Below are 13,728 nucleotides of genomic sequence, written 5' to 3'. Positions count from 1 at the left end.
CGCGAAGGTGGTGAGTGGTGCGACGAGGGACTTCGGCCCCACACGAAGGCAGGAGCGTCCTTACTCTGGTTTCTCTTCATCACGCACAAGTCTTTCGCCTTTTACTAAAGACTTCCGTGGAGAGGAATACCGATGAGTTAAATTCCATTTTTGGCAGGCTTTGCCTTCTGGCAGAGCCCTGTGAGTTTGTCAAACGTCAAAGCAGCTGTGTCCGGTGAGAGGTCGGCCTGTGCAAAGAGAGCACGGCCGTGGGTGGGTGCTCAGCAGCGGCCAGTGTTACGTCCAGTTAACAATACTGCACCGCGACACTTGAGAAGTGTCAGAGGAGGTTGGCTCAGGCAGCAAAGAGTGGGGGTCATCGCTTCTCGGCCTTTTGGCTAAGATCAAGTGTAGTATCTGTTCGTATCAGTTTAATATCTGATATGTCCTCTACACGGGGACAACTTATTAAACGGATTTTTAGTACCGGGAGGTGAAAAAGGGGCTTGCTCCGTTCACTCCACGCATCGACCTGGCCTTGCAGTGCCGCTGGGAACGGTGCAGCCTTCTCTCCACCTGTGGACAAAAAAAAAAAAACTTGCTCAGCTTTTCAGGGCGTGAGCCAAATGGGACGGCCGCCGGGGGTCACGCTAAGTACCCCTGCCGACTTAGTGGCGGCTTCTCGGTAGGCTCCTTTGGTTTTTGTCTTCTTGCAATTACGCTTTGTCAGCCATGACAACTGGCCGAAAAGTGCAGCGCGCCACAGCAAGGTGTAGCAACAACAGGGCCCCCGTGCGCGTTCTGCATTTCCGCCTGCAGGCATGGGGGGCAACGTTTCCATCCCGCCACAGGGCCCGTTTATCGCTCCCCGCGTTGCCCGTGTCCTTTTCTCGCTCCTCGCTCAAGATCTGCAAGCAGCTGAGCGTTTGCTAGCCCGCCTGGAAAAGGCAGGATCTTAGTCTGTCCGCAATCTGATTGGCTCGGCCAAAGGGCCGGGGCGGCCTCAGGGAAATGGGAGCTGCCTGGGAAATGGAACGCCTCGCAAGCCGAGAAGGGGGTTCCGCGAAGGTGGTGAGTGGTGCGACGAGGGACTTCGGCCCCACACGAAGGCAGGAGCGTCCTTACTCTGGTTTCTCTTCATCACGCACAAGTCTTTCGCCTTTTACTAAAGACTTCCGTGGAGAGGAATACCAATGAGTTAAATTCCATTTTTGGCAGGCTTTGCCTTCTGGCAGAGCCCTGTGAGTTTGTCAAACGTCAAAGCAGCTGTGTCCGTGGAGAGGTCGGCCTGTGCAAAGAGAGCACGGCCGTGGGTGGGTGCTCAGCAGCGGCCAGTGTTACGTCCAGTTAACAATACTGCACCGCGACACTTGAGAAGTGTCAGAGGAGGTTGGCTCAGGCGGCAAAGAGTGGGGGTCATCGCTTCTCGGCCTTTTGGCTAAGATCAAGTGTAGTATCTGTTCTTATCAGTTTAATATCTGATATGTCCTCTACACGGGGACAACTTATTAAACGGATTTTTAGTACCGGGAGGTGAAAAAGGGGCTTGCTCCGTTCACTCCACGCATCGACCTGGCCTTGCAGTGCCGCTGGGAACGGTGCAGCCTTCTCTCCACCTGTGGACAAAAAAAAAAAAACTTGCTCAGCTTTTCAGGGCGTGAGCCAAATGGGACGGCCGCCGGGGGTCACGCTAAGTACCCCTGCCGACTTAGTGGCGGCTTCTCGGTAGGCTCCTTTGGTTTTTGTCTTCTTGCAATTACGCTTTGTCAGCCATGACAACTGGCCGAAAAGTGCAGCGCGCCACAGCAAGGTGTAGCAACAACAGGGCCCCCGTGCGCGTTCTGCATTTCCCCCTGCAGGCATAGGGGGCAACGTTTCCATCCCGCCACAGGGCCCGTTTACCGCTCCCCGCGTTGCCCGTCTCCTTTTCTCGCTCCTCGCTCAAGATCTGCAAGCAGCTGAGCGTTTGCTAGCCCGCCTGGAAAAGGCAGGATCTTAGTCTGTCCGCAATCTGATTGGCTCGGCCAAAGGGCCGGGGCGGCCTCAGGGAAATGGGAGCTGCCTGGGAAATGGAACGCCTCGCAAGCCGAGAAGGGGGTTCCGCGAAGGTGGTGAGTGGTGCGACGAGGGACTTCGGCCCCACACGAAGGCAGGAGCGTCCTTACTCTGGTTTCTCTTCATCACGCACAAGTCTTTCGCCTTTTACTAAAGACTTCCGTGGAGAGGAATACCGATGAGTTAAATTCCATTTTTGGCAGGCTTTGCCTTCTGGCAGAGCCCTGTGAGTTTGTCAAACGTCAAAGCAGCTGTGTCCGTGGAGAGGTCGGCCTGTGCAAAGAGAGCACGGCCGTGGGTGGGTGCTCAGCAGCGGCCAGTGTTACGTCCAGTTAACAATACTGCACCGCGACACTTGAGAAGTGTCAGAGGAGGTTGGCTCAGGCAGCAAAGAGTGGGGGTCATCGCTTCTCGGCCTTTTGGCTAAGATCAAGTGTAGTATCTGTTCTTATCAGTTTAATATCTGATATGTCCTCTACACGGGGACAACTTATTAAACGGATTTTTAGAACCGGGAGCTGAAAAAGGGGCTTGCTCCGTTCACTCCACGCATCGACCTGGCCTTGCAGTGCCGCTGGGAACGGTGCAGCCTTCTCTCCACCTGTGGACAAAAAAAAAAACTTGCTCAGCTTTTCAGGGCGTGAGCCAAATGGGACGGCCGCCGGGGGTCACGCTAAGTACCCCTGCCGACTTAGTGGCGGCTTCTCGGTAGGCTCCTTTGGTTTTTGTCTTCTTGCAATTACGCTTTGTCAGCCATGACAACTGGCCGAAAAGTGCAGCGCGCCACAGCAAGGTGTAGCAACAACAGGGCCCCCGTGCGCGTTCTGCATTTCCCCCTGCAGGCATGGGGGGCAACGTTTCCATCCCGCCACAGGGCCCGTTTACCGCTCCCCGCGTTGCCCGTCTCCTTTTCTCGCTCCTCGCTCAAGATCTGCAAGCAGCTGAGCGTTTGCTAGCCCGCCTGGAAAAGGCAGGATCTTATTCTGTCCGCAATCTGATTGGCTCGGCCAAAGGGCCGGGGCGGCCTCAGGGAAATGGGAGCTGCCTGGGAAATGGAACGCCTCGCAAGCCGAGAAGGGGGTTCCGCGAAGGTGGTGAGTGGTGCGACGAGGGACTTCGGCCCCACACGAAGGCAGGAGCGTCCTTACTCTGGTTTCTCTTCATCACGCACAAGTCTTTCGCCTTTTACTAAAGACTTCCGTGGAGAGGAATACCAATGAGTTAAATTCCATTTTTGGCAGGCTTTGCCTTCTGGCAGAGCCCTGTGAGTTTGTCAAACGTCAAAGCAGCTGTGTCCGTGGAGAGGTCGGCCTGTGCAAAGAGAGCACGGCCGTGGGTGGGTGCTCAGCAGCGGCCAGTGTTACGTCCAGTTAACAATACTGCACCGCGACACTTGAGAAGTGTCAGAGGAGGTTGGCTCAGGCAGCAAAGAGTGGGGGTCATCGCTTCTCGGCCTTTTGGCTAAGATCAAGTGTAGTATCTGTTCTTATCAGTTTAATATCTGATATGTCCTCTACACGGGGACAACTTATTAAACGGATTTTTAGAACCGGGAGCTGAAAAAGGGGCTTGCTCCGTTCACTCCACGCATCGACCTGGCCTTGCAGTGCCGCTGGGAACGGTGCAGCCTTCTCTCCACCTGTGGACAAAAAAAAAAAACTTGCTCAGCTTTTCAGGGCGTGAGCCAAATGGGACGGCCGCCGGGGGTCACGCTAAGTACCCCTGCCGACTTAGTGGCGGCTTCTCGGTAGGCTCCTTTGGTTTTTGTCTTCTTGCAATTACGCTTTGTCAGCCATGACAACTGGCCGAAAAGTGCAGCGCGCCACAGCAAGGTGTAGCAACAACAGGGCCCCCGTGCGCGTTCTGCATTTCCGCCTGCAGGCATGGGGGGCAACGTTTCCATCCCGCCACAGGGCCCGTTTACCGCTCCCCGCGTTGCCCGTGTCCTTTTCTCGCTCCTCGCTCAAGATCTGCAAGCAGCTGAGCGTTTGCTAGCCCGCCTGGAAAAGGCAGGATCTTAGTCTGTCCGCAATCTGATTGGCTCGGCCAAAGGGCCGGGGCGGCCTCAGGGAAATGGGAGCTGCCTGGGAAATGGAACGCCTCGCAAGCCGAGAAGGGGGTTCCGCGAAGGTGGTGAGTGGTGCGACGAGGGACTTCGGCCCCACACGAAGGCAGGAGCGTCCTTACTCTGGTTTCTCTTCATCACGCACAAGTCTTTCGCCTTTTACTAAAGACTTCCGTGGAGAGGAATACTAATGAGTTAAATTCCATTTTTGGCAGGCTTTGCCTTCTGGCAGAGCCCTGTGAGTTTGTCAAACGTCAAAGCAGCTGTGTCCGTGGAGAGGTCGGCCTGTGCAAAGAGAGCACGGCCGTGGGTGGGTGCTCAGCAGCGGCCAGTGTTACGTCCAGTTAACAATACTGCACCGCGACACTTGAGAAGTGTCAGAGGAGGTTGGCTCAGGCGGCAAAGAGTGGGGGTCATCGCTTCTCGGCCTTTTGGCTAAGATCAAGTGTAGTATCTGTTCTTATCAGTTTAATATCTGATATGTCCTCTACACGGGGACAACTTATTAAACGGATTTTTAGTACCGGGAGGTGAAAAAGGGGCTTGCTCCGTTCACTCCACGCATCGACCTGGCCTTGCAGTGCCGCTGGGAACGGTGCAGCCTTCTCTCCACCTGTGGACAAAAAAAAAAAAACTTGCTCAGCTTTTCAGGGCGTGAGCCAAATGGGACGGCCGCCGGGGGTCACGCTAAGTACCCCTGCCGACTTAGTGGCGGCTTCTCGGTAGGCTCCTTTGGTTTTTGTCTTCTTGCAATTACGCTTTGTCAGCCATGACAACTGGCCGAAAAGTGCAGCGCGCCACAGCAAGGTGTAGCAACAACAGGGCCCCCGTGCGCGTTCTGCATTTCCGCCTGCAGGCATGGGGGGCAACGTTTCCATCCCGCCACAGGGCCCGTTTACCGCTCCCCGCGTTGCCCGTCTCCTTTTCTCGCTCCTCGCTCAAGATCTGCAAGCAGCTGAGCGTTTGCTAGCCCGCCTGGAAAAGGCAGGATCTTAGTCTGTCCGCAATCTGATTGGCTCGGCCAAAGGGCCGGGGCGGCCTCAGGGAAATGGGAGCTGCCTGGGAAATGGAACGCCTCGCAAGCCGAGAAGGGGGTTCCGCGAAGGTGGTGAGTGGTGCGACGAGGGACTTCGGCCCCACACGAAGGCAGGAGCGTCCTTACTCTGGTTTCTCTTCATCACGCACAAGTCTTTCGCCTTTTACTAAAGACTTCCGTGGAGAGGAATACCAATGAGTTAAATTCCATTTTTGGCAGGCTTTGCCTTCTGGCAGAGCCCTGTGAGTTTGTCAAACGTCAAAGCAGCTGTGTCCGTGGAGAGGTCGGCCTGTGCAAAGAGAGCACGGCCGTGGGTGGGTGCTCAGCAGCGGCCAGTGTTACGTCCAGTTAACAATACTGCACCGCGACACTTGAGAAGTGTCAGAGGAGGTTGGCTCAGGCAGCAAAGAGTGGGGGTCATCGCTTCTCGGCCTTTTGGCTAAGATCAAGTGTAGTATCTGTTCTTATCAGTTTAATATCTGATATGTCCTCTACACGGGGACAACTTATTAAACGGATTTTTAGAACCGGGAGCTGAAAAAGGGGCTTGCTCCGTTCCCTCCACGCATCGACCTGGCCTTGCAGTGCCGCTGGGAACGGTGCAGCCTTCTCTCCACCTGTGGACAAAAAAAAAAAACTTGCTCAGCTTTTCAGGGCGTGAGCCAAATGGGACGGCCGCCGGGGGTCACGCTAAATACCCCTGCCGACTTAGTGGCGGCTTCTCGGTAGGCTCCTTTGGTTTTTGTCTTCTTGCAATTACGCTTTGTCAGCCATGACAACTGGCCGAAAAGTGCAGCGCGCCACAGCAAGGTGTAGCAACAACAGGGCCCCCGTGCGCGTTCTGCATTTCCCCCTGCAGGCATAGGGGGCAACGTTTCCATCCCGCCACAGGGCCCGTTTACCGCTCCCCGCGTTGCCCGTCTCCTTTTCTCGCTCCTCGCTCAAGATCTGCAAGCAGCTGAGCGTTTGCTAGCCCGCCTGGAAAAGGCAGGATCTTAGTCTGTCCGCAATCTGATTGGCTCGGCCAAAGGGCCGGGGCGGCCTCAGGGAAATGGGAGCTGCCTGGGAAATGGAACGCCTCGCAAGCCGAGAAGGGGGTTCCGCGAAGGTGGTGAGTGGTGCGACGAGGGACTTCGGCCCCACACGAAGGCAGGAGCGTCCTTACTCTGGTTTCTCTTCATCACGCACAAGTCTTTCGCCTTTTACTAAAGACTTCCGTGGAGAGGAATACCAATGAGTTAAATTCCATTTTTGGCAGGCTTTGCCTTCTGGCAGAGCCCTGTGAGTTTGTCAAACGTCAAAGCAGCTGTGTCCGTGGAGAGGTCGGCCTGTGCAAAGAGAGCACGGCCGTGGGTGGGTGCTCAGCAGCGGCCAGTGTTACGTCCAGTTAACAATACTGCACCGCGACACTTGAGAAGTGTCAGAGGAGGTTGGCTCAGGCAGCAAAGAGTGGGGGTCATCGCTTCTCGGCCTTTTGGCTAAGATCAAGTGTAGTATCTGTTCTTATCAGTTTAATATCTGATATGTCCTCTACACGGGGACAACTTATTAAACGGATTTTTAGAACCGGGAGCTGAAAAAGGGGCTTGCTCCGTTCACTCCACGCATCGACCTGGCCTTGCAGTGCCGCTGGGAACGGTGCAGCCTTCTCTCCACCTGTGGACAAAAAAAAAAACTTGCTCAGCTTTTCAGGGCGTGAGCCAAATGGGACGGCCGCCGGGGGTCACGCTAAGTACCCCTGCCGACTTAGTGGCGGCTTCTCGGTAAAGTGCAGCGCGCCACAGCAAGGTGTAGCAACAACAGGGCCCCCGTGCGCGTTCTGCATTTCCCCCTGCAGGCATAGGGGGCAACGTTTCCATCCCGCCACAGGGCCCGTTTACCGCTCCCCGCGTTGCCCGTCTCCTTTTCTCGCTCCTCGCTCAAGATCTGCAAGCAGCTGAGCGTTTGCTAGCCCGCCTGGAAAAGGCAGGATCTTAGTCTTTCCGCAATCTGATTGGCTCGGCCAAAGGGCCGGGGCGGCCTCAGGGAAATGGGAGCTGCCTGGGAAATGGAACGCCTCGCAAGCCGAGAAGGGGGTTCCGCGAAGGTGGTGAGTGGTGCGACGAGGGACTTCGGCCCCACACGAAGGCAGGAGCGTCCTTACTCTGGTTTCTCTTCATCACGCACAAGTCTTTCGCCTTTTACTAAAGACTTCCGTGGAGAGGAATACCAATGAGTTAAATTCCATTTTTGGCAGGCTTTGCCTTCTGGCAGAGCCCTGTGAGTTTGTCAAACGTCAAAGCAGCTGTGTCCGTGGAGAGGTCGGCCTGTGCAAAGAGAGCACGGCCGTGGGTGGGTGCTCAGCAGCGGCCAGTGTTACGTCCAGTTAACAATACTGCACCGCGACACTTGAGAAGTGTCAGAGGAGGTTGGCTCAGGCAGCAAAGAGTGGGGGTCATCGCTTCTCGGCCTTTTGGCTAAGATCAAGTGTAGTATCTGTTCTTATCAGTTTAATATCTGATATGTCCTCTACACGGGGACAACTTATTAAACGGATTTTTAGTACCGGGAGGTGAAAAAGGGGCTTGCTCCGTTCACTCCACGCATCGACCTGGCCTTGCAGTGCAGCTGGGAACGGTGCGGCCTTCTCTCCACCTGTGGACAAAAAAAAAAAAACTTGCTCAGCTTTTCAGGGCGTGAGCCAAATGGGACGGCCGCCGGGGGTCACGCTAAGTACCCCTGCCGACTTAGTGGCGGCTTCTCGGTAGGCTCCTTTGGTTTTTGTCTTCTTGCAATTACGCTTTGTCAGCCATGACAACTGGCCGAAAAGTGCAGCGCGCCACAGCAAGGTGTAGCAACAACAGGGCCCCCGTGCGCGTTCTGCATTTCCCCCTGCAGGCATAGGGGGCAACGTTTCCATCCCGCCACAGGGCCCGTTTACCGCTCCCCGCGTTGCCCGTCTCCTTTTCTCGCTCCTCGCTCAAGATCTGCAAGCAGCTGAGCGTTTGCTAGCCCGCCTGGAAAAGGCAGGATCTTAGTCTGTCCGCAATCTGATTGGCTCGGCCAAAGGGCCGGGGCGGCCTCAGGGAAATGGGAGCTGCCTGGGAAATGGAACGCCTCGCAAGCCGAGAAGGGGGTTCCGCGAAGGTGGTGAGTGGTGCGACGAGGGACTTCGGCCCCACACGAAGGCAGGAGCGTCCTTACTCTGGTTTCTCTTCATCACGCACAAGTCTTTCGCCTTTTACTAAAGACTTCCGTGGAGAGGAATACCAATGAGTTAAATTCCATTTTTGGCAGGCTTTGCCTTCTGGCAGAGCCCTGTGAGTTTGTCAAACGTCAAAGCAGCTGTGTCCGTGGAGAGGTCGGCCTGTGCAAAGAGAGCACGGCCGTGGGTGGGTGCTCAGCAGCGGCCAGTGTTACGTCCAGTTAACAATACTGCACCGCGACACTTGAGAAGTGTCAGAGGAGGTTGGCTCAGGCAGCAAAGAGTGGGGGTCATCGCTTCTCGGCCTTTTGGCTAAGATCAAGTGTAGTATCTGTTCTTATCAGTTTAATATCTGATATGTCCTCTACACGGGGACAACTTATTAAACGGATTTTTAGAACCGGGAGCTGAAAAAGGGGCTTGCTCCGTTCACTCCACGCATCGACCTGGCCTTGCAGTGCCGCTGGGAACGGTGCAGCCTTCTCTCCACCTGTGGACAAAAAAAAAAACTTGCTCAGCTTTTCAGGGCGTGAGCCAAATGGGACGGCCGCCGGGGGTCACGCTAAGTACCCCTGCCGACTTAGTGGCGGCTTCTCGGTAAAGTGCAGCGCGCCACAGCAAGGTGTAGCAACAACAGGGCCCCCGTGCGCGTTCTGCATTTCCCCCTGCAGGCATAGGGGGCAACGTTTCCATCCCGCCACAGGGCCCGTTTACCGCTCCCCGCGTTGCCCGTCTCCTTTTCTCGCTCCTCGCTCAAGATCTGCAAGCAGCTGAGCGTTTGCTAGCCCGCCTGGAAAAGGCAGGATCTTAGTCTGTCCGCAATCTGATTGGCTCGGCCAAAGGGCCGGGGCGGCCTCAGGGAAATGGGAGCTGCCTGGGAAATGGAACGCCTCGCAAGCCGAGAAGGGGGTTCCGCGAAGGTGGTGAGTGGTGCGACGAGGGACTTCGGCCCCACACGAAGGCAGGAGCGTCCTTACTCTGGTTTCTCTTCATCACGCACAAGTCTTTCGCCTTTTACTAAAGACTTCCGTGGAGAGGAATACCAATGAGTTAAATTCCATTTTTGGCAGGCTTTGCCTTCTGGCAGAGCCCTGTGAGTTTGTCAAACGTCAAAGCAGCTGTGTCCGTGGAGAGGTCGGCCTGTGCAAAGAGAGCACGGCCGTGGGTGGGTGCTCAGCAGCGGCCAGTGTTACGTCCAGTTAACAATACTGCACCGCGACACTTGAGAAGTGTCAGAGGAGGTTGGCTCAGGCAGCAAAGAGTGGGGGTCATCGCTTCTCGGCCTTTTGGCTAAGATCAAGTGTAGTATCTGTTCTTATCAGTTTAATATCTGATATGTCCTCTACACGGGGACAACTTATTAAACGGATTTTTAGTACCGGGAGGTGAAAAAGGGGCTTGCTCCGTTCACTCCACGCATCGACCTGGCCTTGCAGTGCAGCTGGGAACGGTGCGGCCTTCTCTCCACCTGTGGACAAAAAAAAAAAAACTTGCTCAGCTTTTCAGGGCGTGAGCCAAATGGGACGGCCGCCGGGGGTCACGCTAAGTACCCCTGCCGACTTAGTGGCGGCTTCTCGGTAGGCTCCTTTGGTTTTTGTCTTCTTGCAATTACGCTTTGTCAGCCATGACAACTGGCCGAAAAGTGCAGCGCGCCACAGCAAGGTGTAGCAACAACAGGGCCCCCGTGCGCGTTCTGCATTTCCCCCTGCAGGCATAGGGGGCAACGTTTCCATCCCGCCACAGGGCCCGTTTACCGCTCCCCGCGTTGCCCGTCTCCTTTTCTCGCTCCTCGCTCAAGATCTGCAAGCAGCTGAGCGTTTGCTAGCCCGCCTGGAAAAGGCAGGATCTTAGTCTGTCCGCAATCTGATTGGCTCGGCCAAAGGGCCGGGGCGGCCTCAGGGAAATGGGAGCTGCCTGGGAAATGGAACGCCTCGCAAGCCGAGAAGGGGGTTCCGCGAAGGTGGTGAGTGGTGCGACGAGGGACTTCGGCCCCACACGAAGGCAGGAGCGTCCTTACTCTGGTTTCTCTTCATCACGCACAAGTCTTTCGCCTTTTACTAAAGACTTCCGTGGAGAGGAATACCAATGAGTTAAATTCCATTTTTGGCAGGCTTTGCCTTCTGGCAGAGCCCTGTGAGTTTGTCAAACGTCAAAGCAGCTGTGTCCGTGGAGAGGTCGGCCTGTGCAAAGAGAGCACGGCCGTGGGTGGGTGCTCAGCAGCGGCCAGTGTTACGTCCAGTTAACAATACTGCACCGCGACACTTGAGAAGTGTCAGAGGAGGTTGGCTCAGGCAGCAAAGAGTGGGGGTCATCGCTTCTCGGTCTTTTGGCTAAGATCAAGTGTAGTATCTGTTCTTATCAGTTTAATATCTGATATGTCCTCTACACGGGGACAACTTATTAAACGGATTTTTAGAACCGGGAGCTGAAAAAGGGGCTTGCTCCGTTCACTCCACGCATCGACCTGGCCTTGCAGTGCCGCTGGGAACGGTGCAGCCTTCTCTCCACCTGTGGACAAAAAAAAAAAACTTGCTCAGCTTTTCAGGGCGTGAGCCAAATGGGACGGCCGCCGGGGGTCACGCTAAGTACCCCTGCCGACTTAGTGGCGGCTTCTCGGTAGGCTCCTTTGGTTTTTGTCTTCTTGCAATTACGCTTTGTCAGCCATGACAACTGGCCGAAAAGTGCAGCGCGCCACAGCAAGGTGTAGCAACAACAGGGCCCCCGTGCGCGTTCTGCATTTCCCCCTGCAGGCATAGGGGGCAACGTTTCCATCCCGCCACAGGGCCCGTTTACCGCTCCCCGCGTTGCCCGTCTCCTTTTCTCGCTCCTCGCTCAAGATCTGCAAGCAGCTGAGCGTTTGCTAGCCCGCCTGGAAAAGGCAGGATCTTAGTCTGTCCGCAATCTGATTGGCTCGGCCAAAGGGCCGGGGCGGCCTCAGGGAAATGGGAGCTGCCTGGGAAATGGAACGCCTCGCAAGCCGAGAAGGGGGTTCCGCGAAGGTGGTGAGTGGTGCGACGAGGGACTTCGGCCCCACACGAAGGCAGGAGCGTCCTTACTCTGGTTTCTCTTCATCACGCACAAGTCTTTCGCCTTTTACTAAAGACTTCCGTGGAGAGGAATACCGATGAGTTAAATTCCATTTTTGGCAGGCTTTGCCTTCTGGCAGAGCCCTGTGAGTTTGTCAAACGTCAAAGCAGCTGTGTCCGTGGAGAGGTCGGCCTGTGCAAAGAGAGCACGGCCGTGGGTGGGTGCTCAGCAGCGGCCAGTGTTACGTCCAGTTAACAATACTGCACCGCGACACTTGAGAAGTGTCAGAGGAGGTTGGCTCAGGCAGCAAAGAGTGGGGGTCATCGCTTCTCGGCCTTTTGGCTAAGATCAAGTGTAGTATCTGTTCTTATCAGTTTAATATCTGATATGTCCTCTACACGGGGACAACTTATTAAACGGATTTTTAGTACCGGGTGGTGAAAAAGGGGCTTGCTCCGTTCACTCCACGCATCGACCTGGCCTTGCAGTGCAGCTGGGAACGGTGCAGCCTTCTCTCCACCTGTGGACAAAAAAAAAAAAACTTGCTCAGCTTTTCAGGGCGTGAGCCAAATGGGACGGCCGCCGGGGGTCACGCTAAGTACCCCTGCCAACTTAGTGGCGGCTTCTCGGTAGGCTCCTTTGGTTTTTGTCTTCTTGCAATTACGCTTTGTCAGCCATGACAACTGGCCGAAAAGTGCAGCGCGCCACAGCAAGGTGTAGCAACAACAGGGCCCCCGTGCGCGTTCTGCATTTCCCCCTGCAGGCATAGGGGGCAACGTTTCCATCCCGCCACAGGGCCCGTTTACCGCTCCCCGCGTTGCCCGTCTCCTTTTCTCGCTCCTCGCTCAAGATCTGCAAGCAGCTGAGCGTTTGCTAGCCCGCCTGGAAAAGGCAGGATCTTAGTCTGTCCGCAATCTGATTGGCTCGGCCAAAGGGCCGGGGCGGCCTCAGGGAAATGGGAGCTGCCTGGGAAATGGAACGCCTCGCAAGCCGAGAAGGGGGTTCCGCGAAGGTGGTGAGTGGTGCGACGAGGGACTTCGGCCCCACACGAAGGCAGGAGCGTCCTTACTCTGGTTTCTCTTCATCACGCACAAGTCTTTCGCCTTTTACTAAAGACTTCCGTGGAGAGGAATACCAATGAGTTAAATTCCATTTTTGGCAGGCTTTGCCTTCTGGCAGAGCCCTGTGAGTTTGTCAAACGTCAAAGCAGCTGTGTCCGTGGAGAGGTCGGCCTGTGCAAAGAGAGCACGGCCGTGGGTGGGTGCTCAGCAGCGGCCAGTGTTACGTCCAGTTAACAATACTGCACCGCGACACTTGAGAAGTGTCAGAGGAGGTTGGCTCAGGCAGCAAAGAGTGGGGGTCATCGCTTCTCGGCCTTTTGGCTAAGATCAAGTGTAGTATCTGTTCTTATCAGTTTAATATCTGATATGTCCTCTACACGGGGACAACTTATTAAACGGATTTTTAGAACCGGGAGCTGAAAAAGGGGCTTGCTCCGTTCACTCCACGCATCGACCTGGCCTTGCAGTGCCGCTGGGAACGGTGCAGCCTTCTCTCCACCTGTGGACAAAAAAAAAAACTTGCTCAGCTTTTCAGGGCGTGAGCCAAATGGGACGGCCGCCGGGGGTCACGCTAAGTACCCCTGCCGACTTAGTGGCGGCTTCTCGGTAAAGTGCAGCGCGCCACAGCAAGGTGTAGCAACAACAGGGCCCCCGTGCGCGTTCTGCATTTCCCCCTGCAGGCATAGGGGGCAACGTTTCCATCCCGCCACAGGGCCCGTTTACCGCTCCCCGCGTTGCCCGTCTCCTTTTCTCGCTCCTCGCTCAAGATCTGCAAGCAGCTGAGCGTTTGCTAGCCCGCCTGGAAAAGGCAGGATCTTAGTCTGTCCGCAATCTGATTGGCTCGGCCAAAGGGCCGGGGCGGCCTCAGGGAAATGGGAGCTGCCTGGGAAATGGAACGCCTCGCAAGCCGAGAGTTAACAATACTGCACCGCGACACTTGAGAAGTGTCAGAGGAGGTTGGCTCAGGCAGCAAAGAGTGGGGGCCATCGCTTCTCGGCCTTTTGGCTAAGATCAAGTGTAGTATCTGTTCTTAGCAGTTTAATATCTGATATGTCCTCTACACGGGGACAACTTATTAAACGGATTTTTAGAACCGGGAGCTGGAAAAGGGGCTTGCTCCGTTCACTCCACGCATCGACCTGGCCTTGCAGTGCCGCTGGGAACAGTGCAGCCTTCTCTCCACCTGTGGACAAAAAAAAAAACTTGCTCAGCTTTTCAGGGCGTGAGCCAAATGGGACGGCCGCCGGGGGTCACGCTAAGTACCCCTGCCGACTTAGTGGCGGCTTCTCGGTAGGCTCCTTTGGTTTTTGTCTTCTTGCAA

General features: G+C 55.6%; 27 non-coding genes across 27 annotated transcripts; all 27 read left to right on the top strand.

The window, feature by feature from the left end:
• Positions 1-60: 60 nt before the first annotated feature.
• Positions 61-176, top strand: LOC137113785 (U5 spliceosomal RNA). Its single transcript, XR_010912905.1, has one exon. It is a non-coding gene; the product is annotated as a U5 spliceosomal RNA (small nuclear RNA).
• A 181-nt stretch (positions 177-357) lies between these two features.
• On the top strand, positions 358-548 carry LOC137113269 (U2 spliceosomal RNA). The gene has a single exon (XR_010912404.1). It is a non-coding gene; the product is annotated as a U2 spliceosomal RNA (small nuclear RNA).
• A 552-nt stretch (positions 549-1,100) lies between these two features.
• LOC137113362 (U5 spliceosomal RNA) lies at positions 1,101-1,216 on the top strand. Its single transcript, XR_010912495.1, has one exon. It is a non-coding gene; the product is annotated as a U5 spliceosomal RNA (small nuclear RNA).
• A 181-nt stretch (positions 1,217-1,397) lies between these two features.
• Positions 1,398-1,588, top strand: LOC137114236 (U2 spliceosomal RNA). The gene has a single exon (XR_010913344.1). It is a non-coding gene; the product is annotated as a U2 spliceosomal RNA (small nuclear RNA).
• Positions 1,589-2,140: 552 nt separating this feature from the next.
• Positions 2,141-2,256, top strand: LOC137113783 (U5 spliceosomal RNA). Its single transcript, XR_010912903.1, has one exon. It is a non-coding gene; the product is annotated as a U5 spliceosomal RNA (small nuclear RNA).
• Positions 2,257-2,437: 181 nt separating this feature from the next.
• LOC137114418 (U2 spliceosomal RNA) lies at positions 2,438-2,628 on the top strand. Its single transcript, XR_010913519.1, has one exon. It is a non-coding gene; the product is annotated as a U2 spliceosomal RNA (small nuclear RNA).
• Positions 2,629-3,178: 550 nt separating this feature from the next.
• Positions 3,179-3,294, top strand: LOC137113361 (U5 spliceosomal RNA). The gene has a single exon (XR_010912494.1). It is a non-coding gene; the product is annotated as a U5 spliceosomal RNA (small nuclear RNA).
• A 181-nt stretch (positions 3,295-3,475) lies between these two features.
• Positions 3,476-3,666, top strand: LOC137114407 (U2 spliceosomal RNA). The gene has a single exon (XR_010913508.1). It is a non-coding gene; the product is annotated as a U2 spliceosomal RNA (small nuclear RNA).
• Positions 3,667-4,217: 551 nt separating this feature from the next.
• On the top strand, positions 4,218-4,333 carry LOC137113324 (U5 spliceosomal RNA). Its single transcript, XR_010912459.1, has one exon. It is a non-coding gene; the product is annotated as a U5 spliceosomal RNA (small nuclear RNA).
• A 181-nt stretch (positions 4,334-4,514) lies between these two features.
• LOC137114235 (U2 spliceosomal RNA) lies at positions 4,515-4,705 on the top strand. The gene has a single exon (XR_010913343.1). It is a non-coding gene; the product is annotated as a U2 spliceosomal RNA (small nuclear RNA).
• Positions 4,706-5,257: 552 nt separating this feature from the next.
• Positions 5,258-5,373, top strand: LOC137113360 (U5 spliceosomal RNA). Its single transcript, XR_010912493.1, has one exon. It is a non-coding gene; the product is annotated as a U5 spliceosomal RNA (small nuclear RNA).
• Positions 5,374-5,554: 181 nt separating this feature from the next.
• Positions 5,555-5,745, top strand: LOC137114259 (U2 spliceosomal RNA). The gene has a single exon (XR_010913367.1). It is a non-coding gene; the product is annotated as a U2 spliceosomal RNA (small nuclear RNA).
• A 551-nt stretch (positions 5,746-6,296) lies between these two features.
• LOC137113359 (U5 spliceosomal RNA) lies at positions 6,297-6,412 on the top strand. Its single transcript, XR_010912492.1, has one exon. It is a non-coding gene; the product is annotated as a U5 spliceosomal RNA (small nuclear RNA).
• Positions 6,413-6,593: 181 nt separating this feature from the next.
• LOC137114396 (U2 spliceosomal RNA) lies at positions 6,594-6,784 on the top strand. The gene has a single exon (XR_010913497.1). It is a non-coding gene; the product is annotated as a U2 spliceosomal RNA (small nuclear RNA).
• A 490-nt stretch (positions 6,785-7,274) lies between these two features.
• LOC137113357 (U5 spliceosomal RNA) lies at positions 7,275-7,390 on the top strand. Its single transcript, XR_010912490.1, has one exon. It is a non-coding gene; the product is annotated as a U5 spliceosomal RNA (small nuclear RNA).
• Positions 7,391-7,571: 181 nt separating this feature from the next.
• LOC137114390 (U2 spliceosomal RNA) lies at positions 7,572-7,762 on the top strand. Its single transcript, XR_010913492.1, has one exon. It is a non-coding gene; the product is annotated as a U2 spliceosomal RNA (small nuclear RNA).
• Positions 7,763-8,314: 552 nt separating this feature from the next.
• Positions 8,315-8,430, top strand: LOC137113356 (U5 spliceosomal RNA). The gene has a single exon (XR_010912489.1). It is a non-coding gene; the product is annotated as a U5 spliceosomal RNA (small nuclear RNA).
• Positions 8,431-8,611: 181 nt separating this feature from the next.
• On the top strand, positions 8,612-8,802 carry LOC137114383 (U2 spliceosomal RNA). Its single transcript, XR_010913485.1, has one exon. It is a non-coding gene; the product is annotated as a U2 spliceosomal RNA (small nuclear RNA).
• A 490-nt stretch (positions 8,803-9,292) lies between these two features.
• LOC137113355 (U5 spliceosomal RNA) lies at positions 9,293-9,408 on the top strand. The gene has a single exon (XR_010912488.1). It is a non-coding gene; the product is annotated as a U5 spliceosomal RNA (small nuclear RNA).
• Positions 9,409-9,589: 181 nt separating this feature from the next.
• On the top strand, positions 9,590-9,780 carry LOC137114388 (U2 spliceosomal RNA). Its single transcript, XR_010913490.1, has one exon. It is a non-coding gene; the product is annotated as a U2 spliceosomal RNA (small nuclear RNA).
• A 552-nt stretch (positions 9,781-10,332) lies between these two features.
• On the top strand, positions 10,333-10,448 carry LOC137113354 (U5 spliceosomal RNA). Its single transcript, XR_010912487.1, has one exon. It is a non-coding gene; the product is annotated as a U5 spliceosomal RNA (small nuclear RNA).
• Positions 10,449-10,629: 181 nt separating this feature from the next.
• Positions 10,630-10,820, top strand: LOC137114423 (U2 spliceosomal RNA). Its single transcript, XR_010913524.1, has one exon. It is a non-coding gene; the product is annotated as a U2 spliceosomal RNA (small nuclear RNA).
• Positions 10,821-11,371: 551 nt separating this feature from the next.
• LOC137113782 (U5 spliceosomal RNA) lies at positions 11,372-11,487 on the top strand. Its single transcript, XR_010912902.1, has one exon. It is a non-coding gene; the product is annotated as a U5 spliceosomal RNA (small nuclear RNA).
• Positions 11,488-11,668: 181 nt separating this feature from the next.
• LOC137114398 (U2 spliceosomal RNA) lies at positions 11,669-11,859 on the top strand. Its single transcript, XR_010913499.1, has one exon. It is a non-coding gene; the product is annotated as a U2 spliceosomal RNA (small nuclear RNA).
• Positions 11,860-12,411: 552 nt separating this feature from the next.
• On the top strand, positions 12,412-12,527 carry LOC137113353 (U5 spliceosomal RNA). Its single transcript, XR_010912486.1, has one exon. It is a non-coding gene; the product is annotated as a U5 spliceosomal RNA (small nuclear RNA).
• A 181-nt stretch (positions 12,528-12,708) lies between these two features.
• On the top strand, positions 12,709-12,899 carry LOC137114371 (U2 spliceosomal RNA). The gene has a single exon (XR_010913474.1). It is a non-coding gene; the product is annotated as a U2 spliceosomal RNA (small nuclear RNA).
• Positions 12,900-13,392: 493 nt separating this feature from the next.
• On the top strand, positions 13,393-13,583 carry LOC137113316 (U2 spliceosomal RNA). Its single transcript, XR_010912452.1, has one exon. It is a non-coding gene; the product is annotated as a U2 spliceosomal RNA (small nuclear RNA).
• The last annotated feature ends 145 nt before the right edge of the window (positions 13,584-13,728 follow it).

The sequence above is a fragment of the Channa argus genome, unplaced genomic scaffold (assembly GCF_033026475.1).
Source record: "Channa argus isolate prfri unplaced genomic scaffold, Channa argus male v1.0 Contig016, whole genome shotgun sequence".
Lineage (NCBI taxonomy): Eukaryota > Metazoa > Chordata > Actinopteri > Anabantiformes > Channidae > Channa > Channa argus.
This window is presented reverse-complemented; position numbering and strand designations above follow the sequence as displayed.